At 36.9% G+C, this 19158-nt stretch overlaps 1 non-coding gene and 1 pseudogene across 1 annotated transcript; both read left to right on the top strand.

The window, feature by feature from the left end:
* The first annotated feature begins 421 nt into the window (after positions 1–421).
* Positions 422–493, top strand: TRNAG-CCC (transfer RNA glycine (anticodon CCC)). The gene has a single exon. It is a non-coding gene; the product is annotated as a tRNA-Gly (tRNA).
* A 7257-nt stretch (positions 494–7750) lies between these two features.
* On the top strand, positions 7751–17443 carry LOC129656426 (60S ribosomal protein L37a-like; annotated as a pseudogene).
* Positions 17444–19158: the final 1715 nt, after the last annotated feature.

Raw genomic sequence — 19158 nt, 5'->3', positions numbered from 1 at the left:
ACTTTTATTCCATAGATGAATAAGAATAGACATAAAGCCCTTTTTCATAAAATAAGTATTGGGTACTTTTATTTTACTTTATTGTTAGTTTGTTTAAACAAACTTTGTGAAATGTTCCCAGAAATTCTGTTTGCAAATGTCATCCTCAAAGGTAAGAATAAGTCTATTTGTCAGTAAAGAGTGTTCCCTCTTCTATATGTGTATATTACCATACTTACTGTGAATACTCAGAAAGCCACAGGCATATTGCTAGAAAGTGTTACAATACACAAGATAGTCCATTCTTTCTGCATTAAACACAAAATTGAATACTTAAATTTAAAGACAGGAGAAACTACAAATGATGTTTGAGCATATATACATAAGTCTCTCCCTCCATCTTTCCACCTCCAAAAATAATTTGAAATTACATCAAGGGACTTCCCTGGTGGTCCAGTGGTAAGACTTTGTGCTCCCAATGCAGGGGGCCTGGGTTCAATCCCTGGTCAGGGAACTAGATCCCACATGCCACAACTAAGACCCAAGCAGCCAAAAAATTAAAAAATAAAAATTTTAAGAAATCACATCAAGCAGTGAGGAGCCAATTATTGCACAATATGTCTTAGCATTAATCACTGTCTTTATTATATAACACTTGTTCAGATGACTTTAAAATGTGAATTTTATAATTTTTAGAAACATAGTTGCTCAACATATATCAAGATGGATTTTAATGCCATTTCTGACTTACTAATGTTTAAGTACAATTTTTATCATATATACTCATAAATCGTTGTTATCCAACTTGAAAATCTTACTATTAATTTGTTCATGTTTTCAGCTATTCCATTCCTTTCAAAGTATGCACACTTGTTTCTACTCGTGCTATAATAATAGGATTATATAAACTAAAGGTGAGTTAGCAGTTGGATACTTGACAAAGATGACAGAGGAGCCCCTTACAAACGCCATGCTCCATTCCCCTTGTATCAAGAAGCCACTGTGACCTCTAAGAGTAACACACTGTACAGTCCTCCAGGTCATAAAATAATCTATATCTTCCATTTTATATGTAATGTGTCAAACCCTCACTTTGCAGCATTTTTAGCTGTCATGGTAAATTTAATAGGAGAATGAATGAAAATCTGTACACTGAAAACTCTAGGACATTATGAGAGAAATGAAGAAGGCACAAACAACTGGAAAGATATCCATGTTATGGATTGGAAGAATTAATATTTTTAAAATGACCATACTACCCAAAGCAATCTATAGATCAAGATCATATCTATCAAAATTCTAATGCTTTTTTTTTTTCCACAGTAAAAGGGAAAAAATCCTAAAATTTGTATGGAACTATAAAAGACCTCAGTCATCCAAAGCATTTTGGGAAAAAAGAATAAAGCTAGCAGTATCACACTTCTTGATTTCAAAGTATAATACAAAGTTATAGTATTCAAAACAATATGATATTGGCATAAAAACAGACATATAAACAAACAGAACAGAATCAAGAGCCCAGAAATAAATCTATGCATATAGAGTTAACTATTATTTGATAAAGAAGCAAAAAATACTCAGTGGAGTAAAAACAGTCTCTTCAATAAATGATGCTAGTAAAATTGGATATTCACACATAAAAAAATTAACTAGACTCCTATCTCATGCCACTCATAAAAATTAACTATAAATGGATTAAAGGCTGGAATGTAAGACCTGAAATCATAAAACTCCTATTAAAAAGTGGGGGGATGGTTCATGACATTGGTCTTGGTGAAGAGTTCTTGGAAATGAGGCCAAGTATAAAAGAAACAAAAGCAAAAACAAAAAAGTGGGACTACATCAAACTAAAAAACTTCTGCACAGAAAAAAATCAAAAGGATGAAAAGGTAACCTATGTAGTGGGAAAAATATTTCAAACCATCTATCAGATAATATCAAAAATATATGAAGAACTCATACACTTCAATAAAAAAGACTAAATAATCTGATTTAAAAATGGGCACAGAACCTGAATAAATATTGTTCCAAAAAAGACACATAAGTGGCCAAAATGCATAAATATATGCTCAACATCACAAGTCACAGAAGGGAAATACAAATCAAAATCACAATGAGAACTACTGCACACTTGTTAGGATGGCTATTATCAAAGAGAAGAGGCAATAAATGAGGGCAATGATATGGTGGAAAGGGAACTTTGTGCATTGTTGGTGGGAATGTAAATTGATTCAGCTTCCATGGAAAACAGCATAGATGTTCCTCAAAAATTAAAAAATAGAGCTACAGTGGGATCCAGCAATACTACTTCTGGGAATACATCTGAAGGAAATGAAATTACTATCTTGAAAAGATATGTGCATACCCATGTTATTGCAGCGTTATTCACAATAGCCAAGACGTGGAAACAACCTAAGCATCTATTGATAGACAAATGGATAAAGAAATGTTTGTGCATAATTATAGATATATGTAATGTAATAGTATGTAGCCATAAAAGAGGAAAATACTGCCATTTGTGATGTGGATGAAACTTAAAGGAATTGCACTAAAAATGAAATAAGTCAGAGGAAAACAAGTACTGCATACTCTCACTTATATCTGAAATTTTTTTTTAAATACAGAAACATAATAGATTGGTGGTTGCCTGGGGCAGGGCATAGGTAAGGGAAATGGGAACTTGTTGGTCAAATGGTATAAACTTTCAGTTATAAGATGAATAAATTCCAGGGATCTAATGCAAAACAATGCAAAGAAATAGAGGAAAACAACAGAATGGGAAAGACTAGAGATCTCTTCAAGAAAATCAGAGATACCAAAGGAACATTTCATGCAAAGATAGGCTCGATAAAGGACAGAAATGGTATGGACCTAACAGAAGCAGAAGATACTAAGAAGAGGTGGCAAGAATACACAGAAGAACTGTACAAAAAAGATTTTCATGACCCAGATAATCATGATGGTGTGATAACTCATCTAGAGCCAGACATCCTGGAATGTGAAGTCAAGTGGGCCTTAGGAAGCATCACTATGAACAAAGCTAGTGGAGATGATGGAATTCCAGTGGAGCTGTTTCAAATCCTGAAAGATGATGCTGTGATAGTGCTGCACTCAATATGCCAGCAAATATGGAAAACTCAGCAGTGGCCACAGGACTGGAAAAGGTCAGTTTTCATTCCAATCCCAAAGAAAGGCAATGCCAAAGAATGCTCAGACTACCGCACAATTGCACTCATCTCACATGCTAGTAAAGTAATGCTCAAAATTCTCCAAGCCAGGCTTCAGCAATACGTGAACCGTGAACTTCCTGATGTTTCAAGCTGGTTTTCAAAAAGGCGGAGGAACTAGAGATCAAACTGCCAACATCCGCTGGATCATGGAAAAAGCAAGAGAGTTCCAGAAAAACATCTATCTCTGCTTTATTGACTATGCCAAAGCCTTTGACTGTGTGGATCACACTAGAGTCGGACACGACTGAGCACCTGAACTGAACTGAATGCACAACATGATGGCTACAGTTGACAATGTTGTGATGTATACATAAAATGTGTTAAGAGAGTGAGTCTCAGATATTCTCACTATACACAAAAGGTAACTATATGAGGGTACCTTTGATGTGACTGATGTGTTAACTAACCTTATTATGATAATCACTTCAAAATATATAAGTATATCAAATCATCCACACTGTACACTGTAAACTCATACAATGCTATTTTTTGAGTTTATCTCAATAAAGATGAAAAAAAAGGAAGTCAGTCTTCACAAAGAGAAATATATTAACTATAATTGAGGTCCTATATAACTAAAGCCCTAGCATTAAAAACTGATGATTAAAAATACAATCACTGTCCAAATCTTCATCTGGAAGTATGTAACAAGGGTAACTAACCTTAGATCATTCAGGTTTCAAATTGCTAAATATAGATTGAAGGTATAATCACATTTTTATGAATTAGACAAATGAGAAGTTAGTTTTAGAGTAGTTGAAATTCAGTGGGCACTCAGATATCTAGAGTTCTCTCCAAGTACAAAGATACCATGCCTATATAAAATTAATTTTGGATCCCCTGGAAATCTAATATCCTAATTGCTATGTTCGTGTCACTCAAAGCTTCACTGATGTTAACCAGGTGGGAGATACTATGAGAAATTTAAAATAAGCAGAATTTGAAATAGAAGGAATTAGCACAACCATTTATTCTGTTTCAAGTTCTGCTCATTTTTAATCTAAAACAGAAGGAATTCGCACAACCATGGGCTCCCTGGTGGCTCAGATGATAAAGAATTCGCCTGCAATGTGGGAGACCTGGGTTCAATCCCTGGGTTGGAAAGTCCCCTGGAGGAGGACATGGCAATCCACTCCAAAATTCTTGTCTGGAGAATCATCATGGACAGAGGAGCTTGGCGGGCTACAGTCCAAGGGGTCGCAAAGAGTGGGACACGACTGAGCTACTAAGCACAGCACAACCATAGGTGACTGAGATTCAAGAACAGTATTACATGAGTTAGAAAAATAGAATATCAATATCAGGCCCGCAATGGTAAAAATCAGTATAGTCAGGTTCTGACTTTTTAATGAGCCAAGTTCACAATAGTAAATTGCGGGAGTTGTACCAGATGAATATCAGAAGGGGTCAGCAAAGAGCTATCTGGGCTGGAGAAAGCATTCCATTTGAAAAGTGGAGGAGGGAACCAATTTAACGTGGATTAAGTTACATGGAAAATGGTATTCCAAACCAGTATCAAATCACACCCAAGGTGACCTCTAACCTTCTGCATGTTATTTTCTGCTGGTTTCCTCCCTGTCTCTCTGAACATTTCTCCTCAGTTTTCTTCCCTGGGTCTTTTTTTTTTTTTTCCCTGTTCTTAATGTTTAATTGCTAAGTCATGTCCAACTCTTTTGTGATCCCATGAACTTTAGCCTGCCAGGCTCCTCTGTCCTTGGGATTTCCTAGGCAAAAATATTGGAGTGGGTTGCTTTTCCTCCCCCAGGGGATTTTCCCAACCCAGGGATCAAACTCATGTCTCCTGCATTGGCATGTGACTTCTTTACCACTGAGACCCCTGGGAAGAACCATGTAGGGATTCAGTTCAGTTCAGTCGCTCAGGCATATCCGACTCTTTGCGACCCCATGAATCACAGCATGTCAGGCCCCCCTGTCCATCACCAACTCCCGGAGTTCATCCAGACTCATGTGCATTGAGTTAGTGATGCCATCCAGACATCTCATCCTCTGTCGTCCCCTTCTCCTCCTGCCCTAATCCCTCTCAGCATCAGGGTCTTTTCCAATGAGTCAACTCTTTGCATGAGGTGGCCAAAGTATTGGAGTTTTAGCCTCAGCATCAGTGCTTCCAATGAACACCCAGGACTGGTCTCCTTTAGGATGGACTGGTTGGATCTCCTTGCAGTCCAAGGGACTCCCAAGAGTCCTCTCCAGCAGGATTACATTTGGTTAAATCTCATTGACAGGATTTCCAAGAGTCTGATTACAGTGATGGATCACTGGGAAGAGTCAGTTCCCTCCTTAGCTAAATCATCAGATTCCCACCAAGCGTCTCTCACATTGAGGATGCTCAGGAGAAGACACATCATCCATGTGCTCATGTAAAGCATATCCTCTCCTTCCTTCCCACCCCTCCAGACAATAAAAACTGCAAATTAGTTGTGGTTTTCTGGCCTTTTCACTGGAAACCATAAGTCTAAGTTGGCTTATTCAAATGTTTTCTCATTTCCACAATGAGAGAACATGGATTTTTTTTTTTTTTTTTTTTCTGTGTGCAACCCCTTAAATATTGGTTTTCCAGAGTTCTGTCCTTGGTCTGCCTTATTCTTACTTTTCATCTTCTCCATCTCTTTATTTCAATCTATATCCTTTCATCAACTCCCACAGTGATAATTATGAACAGTATGCCAGCAGACCCTCTGTGAGCATATAAGGCAGCCTTAGTGCCAATGTGCCTTTTCTTGACAGATGGATTTCAAATAACTATCCCTATGTCTTCAACACAAAAAGGCTTCTTTTCCTCCAGACTTCTACAATCCCATTCTTTAGGGTTAAGAATGTCTTGATCAAACTAATGCCTGTTTTTATTATTTTCACATACTCGCAGCCAAGCCACATGTTGCAAACCATAAAAACCAGTTTTATAAATCAAGAATTCACAAACCTCCATCACTAACCATTCTTTCAACACCTAGACTATCTTTCAATCAGACATTTCCAAGGAAAACACAGTTTCTTCTCTTTGCTATTTCCAGTGCACACTTTCTAGTCTTTATCTTGTATTTTCAGTATTTGAAAATGCTCACCTTTTATTCCTCAAAATGTTTTATGTCAGCTTTAAAGAAGTATTCTGTCTACCTCGTTTCCTTTACTATTTTTCAGCTATGGGGTCTGTGTGTGTTGTGTGGTTTCAATATTGATTTGATGATAAATAAACATTGGTTTTCAGGAGGAAGTCAACTCCCAGTCTTGCTACTTTTCTCTCTGAATTCTTTACACAAAGGCTGTCAAATCCATGGCTTTAAGAGCTTTCTATATTTGAAGACTCCCCAGATTTGTACTTATATCCACAAATGTGATATCTTCCCTTAGAGATCTCTTGGGCACCTAAAAATAAGCATAAGCAAAACAAAAATGTACATCTTTTCCCCTAACCATGATATTTCTTGGGCTGCACCCATAACTAATAGTAACAGAAGCAAGTATCTACTTATACAAGCCTGAATATTGAAACTCATTCATAATTCTTTCCTCTACTTTACCATCTGTCATCTATCACAAAAAAGTCAATACCTTTCACTAATTTATCTTCAAAAATACAGATACCTTCTCCCAATCTTTCCTATTCCTGTTAGAATTATTGTCTCTTTCTTAGATTGCTACAATAAAACTTCTAATAATCAGTTCTAGTCTATTTTTGTCTAGTCCACCACAATCTTCTACAATGTAAGTGTGGCCAGTTCACTACTCTATGCATTTCCTTTCAGCTGTCCTACAAAATCTGTGTAGAAATGTGCAATATTTTTAAAGTCTGTTATTTACTCTTCAACTATTGCTCTAGCTAGAACTCTAAGTTCTCTGTCTCCCATGTGCTCTCTCTAGCAGTAGTAATAAAATACTTTTAATCAAAATAAAACCCATAATAGCAGCAAATATTTACCAGGCATTTTCTATGTGCCAAATATTGCAGTTTCCTAAATATAGGAAACTCTCTTGTCTCCTGTCTTTGTGTTGGATACACTTTCTTTCTAGAATGACCTTGCATTCTGTTTATTCACCAGTGCTTGTCCTTCAAACCAGGCACCAACTCTCCCTAAATTAGTGCCTCTTGTCTGTGCTCTCAAAGTATATGATTTACAATGTTTTAAAATCACAAAGATATACTACCAAAACCATGATATGGAATTCAAAATAGTTCCAAAAGTTTTAAACAATGTTTTTTTGTTTTTGTTTTTTTTAACACACCGAATACACACTGTAGCTCATGTATGAGGGCTGGAGAGAAAGTGTGGGTCTGGATGGAAAGGCAGGGAGAGATTGGGCTAGGGTGTACTGAGGAAGGGGAGGCTCAGAGTAAGTCACAATCAGGGTCAAAGCACGGATACCCTGACCACTTTTCCTGGAAATAGGTGGATCGAGAGAGAACTCGGTAGTTCTATAGCCCAGCAAAGAAGTCTTAGAATGAGAAACACCTGGGTGCCAGTGGCCCTTTGTCCCAAACTGGGAGTCTGGCTCATATTACCTATCAAACCAACCCCAATTCGATGCCTCAGTTAGAGTCACAGGTGCAGCAGTGTCTCCCCCAGGGGATCCAGCCAGTTGTGGGGGTTCAGGCTGTGTCACAGTGGTATGCTCGGAAGCAGGACCTCCCAAAGGTCAGAAACAGGGAACTTTGAATATCTGGGCAGTAAGTTGAATGCTTTCCAGAAGTCCAAAAGCCCAGGGCACCAACACGGGCTTCTGGAGTGGCCCCTAGGTTAAAGATTTAATGAGAAACCATCTGTTTACCAAATAACGCAGCTAAAGCATTTTATACACAACATTATATCATTTCTGGAGTAGGAAATGGCAACCCACTCCAGGATTCTTGCCTGGAAAATTCCATTGACAGAGGAGCCTGGTGGGCTACAGTCCATGGGGTACCAAGAGTTGGGTATGACTAACTTTCATTTTATATCATTTACATTTGGCACATAAATTTAAAGGCTTCTAAATTAACTGAGACTTAAATATCTAGATAATTAATGAGAAATTGAGGTTTTTTTACTTTAGAGACTTGGTCTTAATTATATTCATGGTTGTTTTAGCAATGCAGCAATAAATTCTACACTTAACATTTTCAGTTCAGTTCAGTCGCTCAGTCATGTCTGATTCTTTGCAACCCCATGGACTGCAGAATGCCAGGCCTCCCTGTTCATCACCAACACCCAGAGTCTACTCAAGCTCATGTCCATCGAGTCAGTGATGCCATCCAACCATCTCATCTTCTGGCATCCCCTCCTCCTCCTGCCTTCAATCTTTTCCAGCATCAGGGTCTTTTCTAATGACCCGTTTCTTAGCATCAGGTGGCCAAAGTATTGGAGTTTCAGCTTCAGCATCAGTCCTTCTAATGAATATTAGGGACCTATTTCCTTTAGGATTGACTGGTTGGATCACCTTGCAGTCCAAGGGACTCTTAAGTGTCTTCTCCAACACCACACTTCAAAAACATCAATTCTTCAGTGCTCAACTTTCTTTATAGTCCAACTCTCACATCCATACACGACTACTGGAGAAACCATAGCTCTGACCAGACGGACTTATTTTGGCAAAGTAATGTCTCTACTTTTTAATATGCTGTCTAGGTTGGTCATAGCTTTTCTTCCAAGAAGCCAGTGTCTTTTAATTTCATGGCTGCAGTCACCATCTGCAGTGATTTTGGAGACACCCAAAATAAACTTTCTCACTGTTTCCATTGTTTCCCCAACTATTTGCCATGAAGTGATGGGACCGGATGCCATGATCATAGTTTTCTGAATGTTCGGTTTTAAGCCAACTATTTACTATTCTCTTTCACTTTCATCAAGAGGTTCTTTAGTTCTTCTTCACTTTCTGCCATAAGGGTGGTATCATCTGCATATCTGAGATTATTGATATTTCTCCTGGCAATCTTGATTCCAGCTTGTGCTTCATTCAGCCCGGCATTTCACATGATGTTCTCTGCATATAAGTTAAATAAGCAGGGTGACGATATACAGCCTTGACGTACTCCTTTTCCTATTGGGAACCAGTCTGTTGTTCCATGTCCAGTTCTAACTGTTGCTTCTTGACCTGCATACAGATTTCTTAAGAGGCTTGGTCAGGTGGTCTGATATTCCCATCTCTTGAAGAATTTTCCACAGTCAAAACTTTCGTGTAGTTAATATAGCAGAAGTAGATGTTTTTCTGGAATTCTCTTGCTTTTTCGATGCTCCAGCCGATGTTGGCAATTTGATATCTGGTTCCTCTGCCTTTTCTAAATCCAGCTTGAACATCTGTTCAAGCTCTCTGTTCACATTCTGTTGAGGCCTGGCTTGGAGAATTTTGAGCAGTACTTTGCTAGCGTGTAAGATGAGTGCAATTGTGCTATAGTTTGAACACTCTCTGGTACTTAACATTTTGTTAAAATTAAACATGTATTCACTCTATTATCTTTGGAGATGTTATTAACATCTTGGAACCAGGTATTATTGGAATCAATATATCAGTTTTGAGTCTATAGTTGTCCTGACAACATTTGTTCACTAATGATTTTTAAAATGAAATATAAATCCTAGCTTTTTCTATAGTCAGCTCCATTTTAAATGTCAAATTATATTTAGAACAATATGCCTAACTCTCAAGCATGTGATTCAGATATTATTCTAGAATCAATACCATAAGAAGATTTTCTCAACTTCATATGGAGAAATGATATGACACCTCAAGATCTTGTCTTGAAATTTCTCTAACATTGAAGTGAAGTGTTAGTTGTTCAGTTGAGTCTGACTCTGCAATCCCATGAACTGTAGCTTTCCAGGCTCCTCTGTCCATGGGATTTCCCAGGCAACAATACTGGAGTGGGTAGCCATTCCCTTCTCCAGGAGATCCTCCCAACCCAGGGATGAACACAGGCCTCCTGCATTAGAGGCAGATGCTTTGCTGTCTGAGCCACCAGGGAAGCCCTCTAACATTGAAACATGCCACAATCAAAGCAAAAGACAGAAGTTATTAATCACTTTCATTTTGAGCTGGAAAGTCTGAATACAGAAGTCTCTCTAACTTTTCTCCAAATGCTTTAAACCTTTAATATTGTGTAACCTGATTTCAAGCAGGTTCAAGCTATTCTGGAATATGGTTTCAACAGCTGATTTTCTTTTGTGGAAAAGTAATCTAAGTATCTGACTATGGTAGGAAAAAATATATCAACATTCATGCAAAGGAACTAAACAGAAACCCACTCTCTATTCCATCAATAGTATTTACTTTCCAGTTTATTGGCCTTTTCCTTTATTTATTTCTGACATATATTTATTTGTCTGATTTTTCTACCATGTTTCAGTTCAACTTCCAGGTATTATCCTTAACCTCCAGTTATACTGTGTTGTGTCAAATTTATAAGAGATCTTTTACTTATAATCCAGAAATTAAAGGAATTCACTTTCAAATCACACAAAGACATCGAGTTTGTTAACGAAATTCATTAGGAATGTATGTGCTTTCATTTTTAAAAGATAATATTGAAAAATTTAAAAATCACATTAGAAACAAGTTGCCAGTCCAGGTTCGATGCACGATACTGGATGCTTGGGGCTGGTGCACTGGGACGACCCAGAGGGAAGGTATGGGGAGGGAGGAGGGAGGAGGGTTCAGGATGGGGAACACATGTATACCTGTGGCGGATTCATTTTGATATTTGGCAAAACTAATACAATTATGTAAAATTTAAAAATAAAATAAAATTAAAAAAAAAAAAGAAATGAATAGATTATATCCTTTTATTCCATTAGCCAGAACTACTGAATAACTTGCCCTCAGGGAAGCTGAGGCTAAAGTTTACTGAGGATTGTTTGTTTTGTTTTTGTTCTAATACTCCATTGGTGACAGAGCAAAACCAAATTGTGTGACCTGTTGAATCAGTTACACACTATCAATCTACACATTTCTATAAAAGAAAGCCGTAATGCCTCCAGAGGAGCTTTAGGAGTTTAAAGAACACAAAATAAATCACTAATATAACATGTGATTCCTATCTTGGGCAAGAACTGGTAAACTCTTTGGCAGCACAAAGCTACCACAGATTAGCTGCAAGTTAACAGTATGTACACACTCCTCTTTCCCTGAACATTGGAGGTTGAACTGTACTTCAGGTTTTTTCTATGTGTAAGTGCCAGAGTACTGAGTAGGGTAAAGGAAAAGGCTCCTCTTTGATAGGAACATTTTATCTTACTGACAGATGAAGGGCATTATAAAGGTTTGATCAAATAATTTGTGAGCATGCATACACAATGGTACAGGGGAAATAAATATTCTCTACAGGGATATGAGTGTCCCGGTCACTTATTTTCTAATATATTAGAGACTATATAGGAGGATCTAATGTGGCATAGACAGAAAATTTCACAGAATCAACCAGTTCTTCTTTTTCAATATCATGCTCCCTGAATCTGGTGACTTACTAATTGGATTCTTAAACCACTAAATGTTGAAGCAGATGTCATCCAATTTGAAACTATGGAAAGAAGCATTTCTAATAAAATTAATCTTAATACTCAAATTCTCTTCTGGATTACAGATCAACCTGATTATTCCTAGGTGAGCTATTAAACTTGAGTCCAAGACCTACCTCCTGCTGTCTCTCCAAGAATCTGTCTGAGCAGCTGACAACCTGCTTCTACAGCTCAGAATTCTAACAACACTGCATATGAGCAGAAATAATACTATTTTAACTCACAATTCATTTCAGTATGTAAGCTGATAGTCTAACTCATACTTTAATTCCTTCTTGTGAAAAAGTAAAAACATGAAATTTTCTTGGAATTATATGTATTTGCAAATTTCAAATGTATGTGTTTTTTTTTTTTTGAAAAACACAGAAAACAATTATAGAAGACTAATGCACAAGTCCCGTAAACAAAGTAAACTAGAAAGGATATTGAATGGTAGGTGCATTAAGTCATTCATGTGTTTTAGAGCATAGTTTTATATACATGAAAAAAGCATTTATTTTCCTTCTAGTGTTCTTTAGTCTAAAATGTATTGGGACCACTTATTGTTTTATAGCTGGAATGATTTCTCTATGCAGTAATATATATTTCTGTATTTGAATTCAAATAAAGTATTTTATGACAGCTACAAGCTACAATAATATAATCAAAATTAATCATGGTAATGATATAAAAAATATATTCATGGCAGATGTTCATATGAAATAATTTTTGGTGCTAGTATCTTGAAGAATATTAAGCAAAATGCAATGTTACAATAAAATTTTCCAGTATGTACTGAATTCCACAAAATAAAAAATTTTATATAGCTTCTTTTCTGTATTTTGTATATTTTTCGTTTGGAATTTTTATAAGATCATACATCTGTTTAACCAAGTAAAATTTTTGCCACATAGCCCTTAATTTTATAGTCATAGCCCTCCTCACTATGCCTTTTCCTATTCATCAGGAAATGGTTTCCTATGAGCCACTAAAATGGGACTTTTGTTAGCAGGACACAATTGCTTCAGAAATAAAATCACTTTATGAGGTAAGACGCATGTAAAAATCTGTTCGTATCTCAATGTGGAGAGAGATTATAATGAACAAAAACATCAGTAAAGGAGGGAATTCTTCATACATTACCAAAGATCCTACTTTTCCTGTTTTCCTGTAAGTCAAATTACTGAAACTTGTGAGTTAGAATATTAATTGCTTTAAGAAAACTGAAAACTCTTCCTACTCTTTCAAAGCTATATTTATTCAGGTCATATAATTGACATCATGATAAAGCTATATCCTGGTAATGTAGATGCTGGAAAGTATGTGATCTTGATCAATATTTGTGTTCTAAATTCTTTCAGAAAAATTTGTCCCCTAAACTTTTCTGCCCTTAGATTACCTATGATAGTTTTAGTCCCTGTTGATACTCACAGCGGTTTCATGATGGTGATGAGAGATTTATTTTTTAAAGTCCTTTTGACATATGAGGATGCAAAGTGAAAGAGGAAGAATGTTAACTTGTTCCACATGGGACACAAGGCTGAAAGTTTCAAACTGTATTGATATTCATGAAGCAAAACAACCAACTCCTACTTTTTAAATACTGAACATAAGAATGTTCCACTTTACATTTCAGAGAAATTATTAGCTAAGTGATTAATTTACTAAAATGCATTCAGACTGTAGAACAATGGCCAGGAGAAGGTTGATTTAAGAAAATACCTATTGATGCTTTAACATAGGCCAACGTTGCTAAAAAAAAATCCAGCTCCGTAGATGGATATGATTTCCAGATGTCTTCTCTTGAAGGGATTTGTAAAACTAGGGAGCTACAAAATAGGCTTTTCTTTCTTTTTGAGGATTAATTTGATAAGAATTTTTAAAACTGTAGATGTTCATAGTTTAATGCTCAGATATATATATATTTTTTTAATTTTTGTTTACTTTAGTCCCACTACCACTCCAATGTCTAAACTCTCTTCTTCCTCATATTTCAGATCTCGCAGAAACTACATCTATCAAACCAAATTCTTTCTGAAATGCATCTCCTGCCTTAATTCCAGTTATTTTGGATTCCTGGGCTTCATTTGTTCATCATATGATTGTCTTCTCTTCGTGAGTGTAAACTCATCTATCCTTCTTGCTTCTTTATTCCCTGACCAGCCATCTGTATAGTGACACACTTTATCTGTGCTCCTATAGTAACTGACTATGCATTTAAATTCTTATTTTATTTATTCATTCTATCCCCAGATTATAAATTCCTTGATAACAAAATGATCATGCATCATTGTACTGGGATTTCCTCAGGAATTAACATAATGCCTGGCATGTAGGATGTGCTCACAAAATGATTAGCTGGTTAATAAAGTACATCTACCTATCTGCTTACACAAATCTCACCTGTACTACAAGAAACGTATAACCACCATTGCCAAGAAAAACCTTCATACATCATAGTCTCCTTTAACTCATTCAACTCCTGAATAGATTAGCATATGAAAACAGAAAGTGATACTATTATAAATACTAACATTAACAAAACTATCCTAAAATAGACAATAGTAATATAACTTTGGGCATTTTTATTGCTTAACAAGTATTATACAGTGTGTTAAGTGTGAGAAAATATGTGACCTGTCCAAAGCAATACAGCTTGGGCTGAGGTACATCAGAGAGTGAAAACAAAGCCTGTTTGAATTGAAAGTCCATTGTAGTTTTTGAATACTTTAATGTATAGGCTTTATAAAGCATTTCATATTTGAACAATATAAATATTTCAATAAATATCAGTTATTATTTTGTTGTCAACTTTATCTTTCATTGCTGTCCGGTTGGTTTATTTATGCAAAACTTTGGTCTTCCCTGGAGGCTTAGACGGTAAAGCATGTGCTTACAATGCGGGAGACCCAGATTCAATCCCTGGGTCCGGAAGATCTCCTGGAGAAGGAAATGACGACCCACTCCAGTATTCTTGCCTGGAAAATCCCATGGATGGAGAAGCCTGGTAGGCTATAGTCCATGGGGTTGCAAAGAATCGGACACGACTGAGCAACTTCACTTTCACTTTCTTTCCACAATGCCAAGCACATACTTTCTCTCATAACTGTATCTAAGTTAGAAGTGATACCTTGCTGCTGTTGCTGCTGCTAAGTTGCTTCAGTCGTGTTCGACTCTGTGCGACCCCATAGACGGCAGCTCACCAGGCTCCACCATCCCTGGGATTCTCCAGGCAAGAACAGTGGAGCGGGTTGCCATTTCCTTCTCCAATGCATGAAAGTAAAAAGTGAAAGTGAAGTCTCTCAGTCATGCTGACTCTTAGGGACCCCATGGACTGCAGCCTACCAGGGTCCTCTGTCCATGGGATTTTCCAGGCAAGAGTACTGGAGTGGGGTGCCATTGCCTTTTCCAGAAGTGATACCTTAATACTTATAAAATACCAATGGAATTGAACTGGCCCCAAAACAAAGCCATAGACATCAGTACAGGTGAAAAAGATATGGATGCTGTATAGTGTTAAATGCTGAATACTTGTTATATTAAGATCGTTATGAGCCTCAGTTATCTAAATGCAAATTAGACTGAATTTCTAAGTAAATATAAAACAATGTATATTCTGTAATGTAAGTCTCTGCAACAGTTTTAAAAGTTGAACTTTGTGTCTAAAAAATATGTCTTTCAAATATTTGAGGTTTAAATTCCATTATATTTCTTGCCTGAAACATCAAAGCTACATGTTCTAAAAGTTATTTATAGAACCATTCAATTTATAAAATAAGGAAAATAATGTTCCTTCACTGACAGTAAGACTATGGCAAGTGTAAATGTATTCATTTCACTTTAAATCTGTGTTTCCATCATTTTCCCAATGCCTAGAAGTCTAAGCATTCTCCTAATCACACTGTAGAAATTGTAGTCTTTTTTTTTTTTCCCTGACATGGCTTTTCGATTATATTAACTCTTTAATCTCTGGTTTAATTTTAAAAGTTAAGTTCAGTTCAGTTCAGTCGCTCAGTCATGTCCCACTCTTTGCGACTCCATGAATCGCAGCACGCCAGGCCTCCCTGTCCATCACCAACTCCCAGACTTTACTCAAACTCATGTCCATAGAGTCAGTGGTACCATCCAGCCATCTCATCCTTGTCATCCCCTTCTCCTCCTGCCCCCAATCCCTCCCAGCATCAGGGTCTTTTCTAATGAATCAACTCTTCACATCAGGTGTTACAGCTTCAGCTTTAGCATCAGTCCTTCCAATGAACACCCAGGACTGATCTCCTTTAGGATGGACTGGTTGGATCTTCTTGCAGTCCAAGGGATTCTCAAGAGTCTTCTCCAACACCACAGTTCAAAAGTATCAATTCTTCGGTGCTCAGCTTTCTTCACAGTCCAACTCTCACATCCATACATGACCACTGGAAAAACCATACCCTTGACTAGATGGACCTTTGTTGGCAAAGTAATGTCTCTGCTTTTGAATATGCTATCTAGGTTGATCATAACTTTCCTTCCAAGTAGTAAGTGTCTTTTAATTTCATGGCCGCAATCACCATCTGCAGTGATCTTGGAGCCCCCAAAAATAAAATCTGACAACTGTTTCCAGTTAGGGAAAAAAAAATATTTCTAGTGCATGTAAGTTAAAGTTAATGGGTCAAAAATTAAAACTCTAAACATAAACACAAAAGTTAACCAAAATTTCTGGATCTATAAGCTCCCTTCCCTTTGGGATCAAATCAAAGATATCAGCAATACCAATATATCAGACCACACACTTAGTATTCAGTTCAATTCAGTTTAGTCACTCAGTCATGTCCGACTCTTTGCAACCCCTTGGACTGCAGCACGCCAGACCTCCCTGTCCATCACCAACTCCCGGAGTTCACTCAAACTCATGTCCATTGAGTCGGTGATGCCATCCAACCATCTCATCCTCTGTCCTACCCTTCTCCTCCTGCTTTCAGTCTTTCCCAGCATCAAGGTCTTTTCAAATGAGTCATTTCTTCACATCAGGTGGCCAAAGTACTGGAGTTTCAATTTGTCAGTATACCTCTCACCTCGCCATAACTATAAACATTACTGCAGCATTATCACAAGAATAACACAGTCTTCCCTGTGTCACTCACATGGAGAATCTAGTCTCTATACTTTAATGGCACAGAATAGAGAATGATTATACAAAGTAGAGTCTATATTTTGGAAACTTCTTTAAAATGGATGTTCCATTTCTTTAAGTGTTGATTCCTGCTTTCCTGTATGCTCAGTTGCTTCAGTTGTGTCCAACTCTTCTGCAACTGTGGACTGTAGCCAGACAGGCTACAGGCATGAGTGGGTTCCCATGCGCTCCTCCGGGGTATCTTCCTGACCCAGGGATACAATCAGCATCCCTTATGGGCAGATGGATTCTTTACCACTAGTGCCACATAGGTAGCCCAAGTGTTTCACCTTCTTTTAAAAACTTCAATGTTTGTGGGAAGACATGATTAACACAACAAGAGGGTCAGAACTGTCAATAAATATGGGACCCATTATAGTGCCTCCCTCAGGAAAATGCTGAAGAAAATTGAAATCAGCCAGCATGCCGCATACACTTGCTCCTTCTGTGGGAAGTCCATGATGAAGAGACAAGCTGCGGGCATCTGGCGTTGTGATTCTTTCATGAAAATGGCAGCTGGCGGTGCCTGGACCTACAACACTGTTTCTGCTGTCACAGTATAGTCTGCCATCAAAAGACTGAAGAAATTGAAGGACCAGTAGAAGTCCCACCATTTGAAACATTTCTAGCATATAATAAAGAGTTAATTTATGATGACAAAAATTAATATGTGTAACACTTAAAAATTACAATAAAAAGCACTAAAAACTGGTCAATTATAGGAAAAGATACACTTACCAAAAAATTCAAGCAACTCTCAAATTTACTTCTACTTAACTAATTCTGTGTAATTTTAAGGTTTAAAGTTAAAGTAATATATTCATTTTATAATCTACTCTATTTTTCAGAAATAACAAGACTTTTATAAATCACACACAAGGAGAGAGACACAATTTAATAAGAAAAAGTAATTCAAGTACAAATTAGCTACTTGTTACTTATTAAAAAAGTAACAAATTTTAGAATTTTATTTTGTAAGTTCAAAAATTAAAGAAGTTTACAACAAATGCAATGTGAAAATATCATATCTCAACTAAATTTATTATGAACATTTCAGAAACTGTAATGATTAAAGATAAACATTATGATGCTAAAACAGTAATAAATATCACCAGTTTAAAGAATTATGTGTCATTAAACCACATTTTGAGATTCATTATTATTTCACCTATAAGGAAATTGTGCTATTTCATAGACCATGCAGTTTTCCTCATCATGACTTACTAGGGATGTCCAAGAAAATATCATCAATTATTAACCATTCTTCATGTTAGACATTGAGGTATCTCAGAGGGTGAGCTGTGAAAGGTTTAATAATGGCCCATCCAAGATGTTCACATCCTTATTCCCCAAACCTATAAATACCTTACCTTCCATGGCAAAAGGAAGCTTGTTGATGTGATAAAGTTAAGGATCTTGAGATGGGAACCTTGTTCTGGATTATCTGGGTGAGGCCAATTTAATCCCAAGGGTCTTTATAAGAAGACAATAAGAGGGTCAGACACAGATAGTATTGTGATAACAGTAGAATAGAGATTTGAAGATGCTGTATTTCTGGCATTGAAGATGGAGAAAGAGGCCATGAACAAAGGAATACAGGTGGCCTTTAAGAGCTATAAAAGGCAGGAAAACCAATTCTCCTCTAGACCCTTCAGAAAGAATGTAGCCCTTCTGATCCATTTTAGAACTTCTCCTCTTAGGAACTGTACAAGAAATATATATATATATATATATATATATATATATATATATATAAAAGAATAATATCATAAGGGGATTTCAAGCAAATAGATTGTGAAACAATGAAAACAGTGACAGACTTTATTTTTGAGGGCTCCAAAATCACTGCAGATGGTGACTGCAGCCATGAAATTAAAAGACGTTTGCTCCTTGGATCAAAAGCTATGACCAAACTAGACAGCATATTAAAAAATAGAGACATTACCACTTGCTGACAAAGGTCCATCTAGTCAAGGCTATGATTTTTCCAGTAGTTTAAAGCTGAGCGCTGAAGAATTGATGCTTTTGAACTGTGGTGTTGGAGAAGAATATTGAGTCCCTTGGACTGCAAGGAGAACCAGTCCATTCTTAAGGAAATCAGTCCTGACTATTCATTGGTAGGACTGATGCTGAAGCTGAAACCAATACTTTGGCCACCTGATGCGAAAAACTGACTCATTAGAAAAGACCCTGATGCTTGGAAAGATTGAGGCCAGGAAGAGAAGGGGATGACAGAGAATGAGGTAGTTGAATGGCATCACGGACTCAATGGACACGAGCCTGAGCAAACTTCAGGAGTTGGTGATGGACAAGGAAG

This window comes from Bubalus kerabau, chromosome 6 (genome assembly GCF_029407905.1).
Source record: "Bubalus kerabau isolate K-KA32 ecotype Philippines breed swamp buffalo chromosome 6, PCC_UOA_SB_1v2, whole genome shotgun sequence".
In the NCBI taxonomy this organism is placed as follows: Eukaryota; Metazoa; Chordata; class Mammalia; order Artiodactyla; family Bovidae; genus Bubalus; species Bubalus kerabau.
This window is presented reverse-complemented; position numbering and strand designations above follow the sequence as displayed.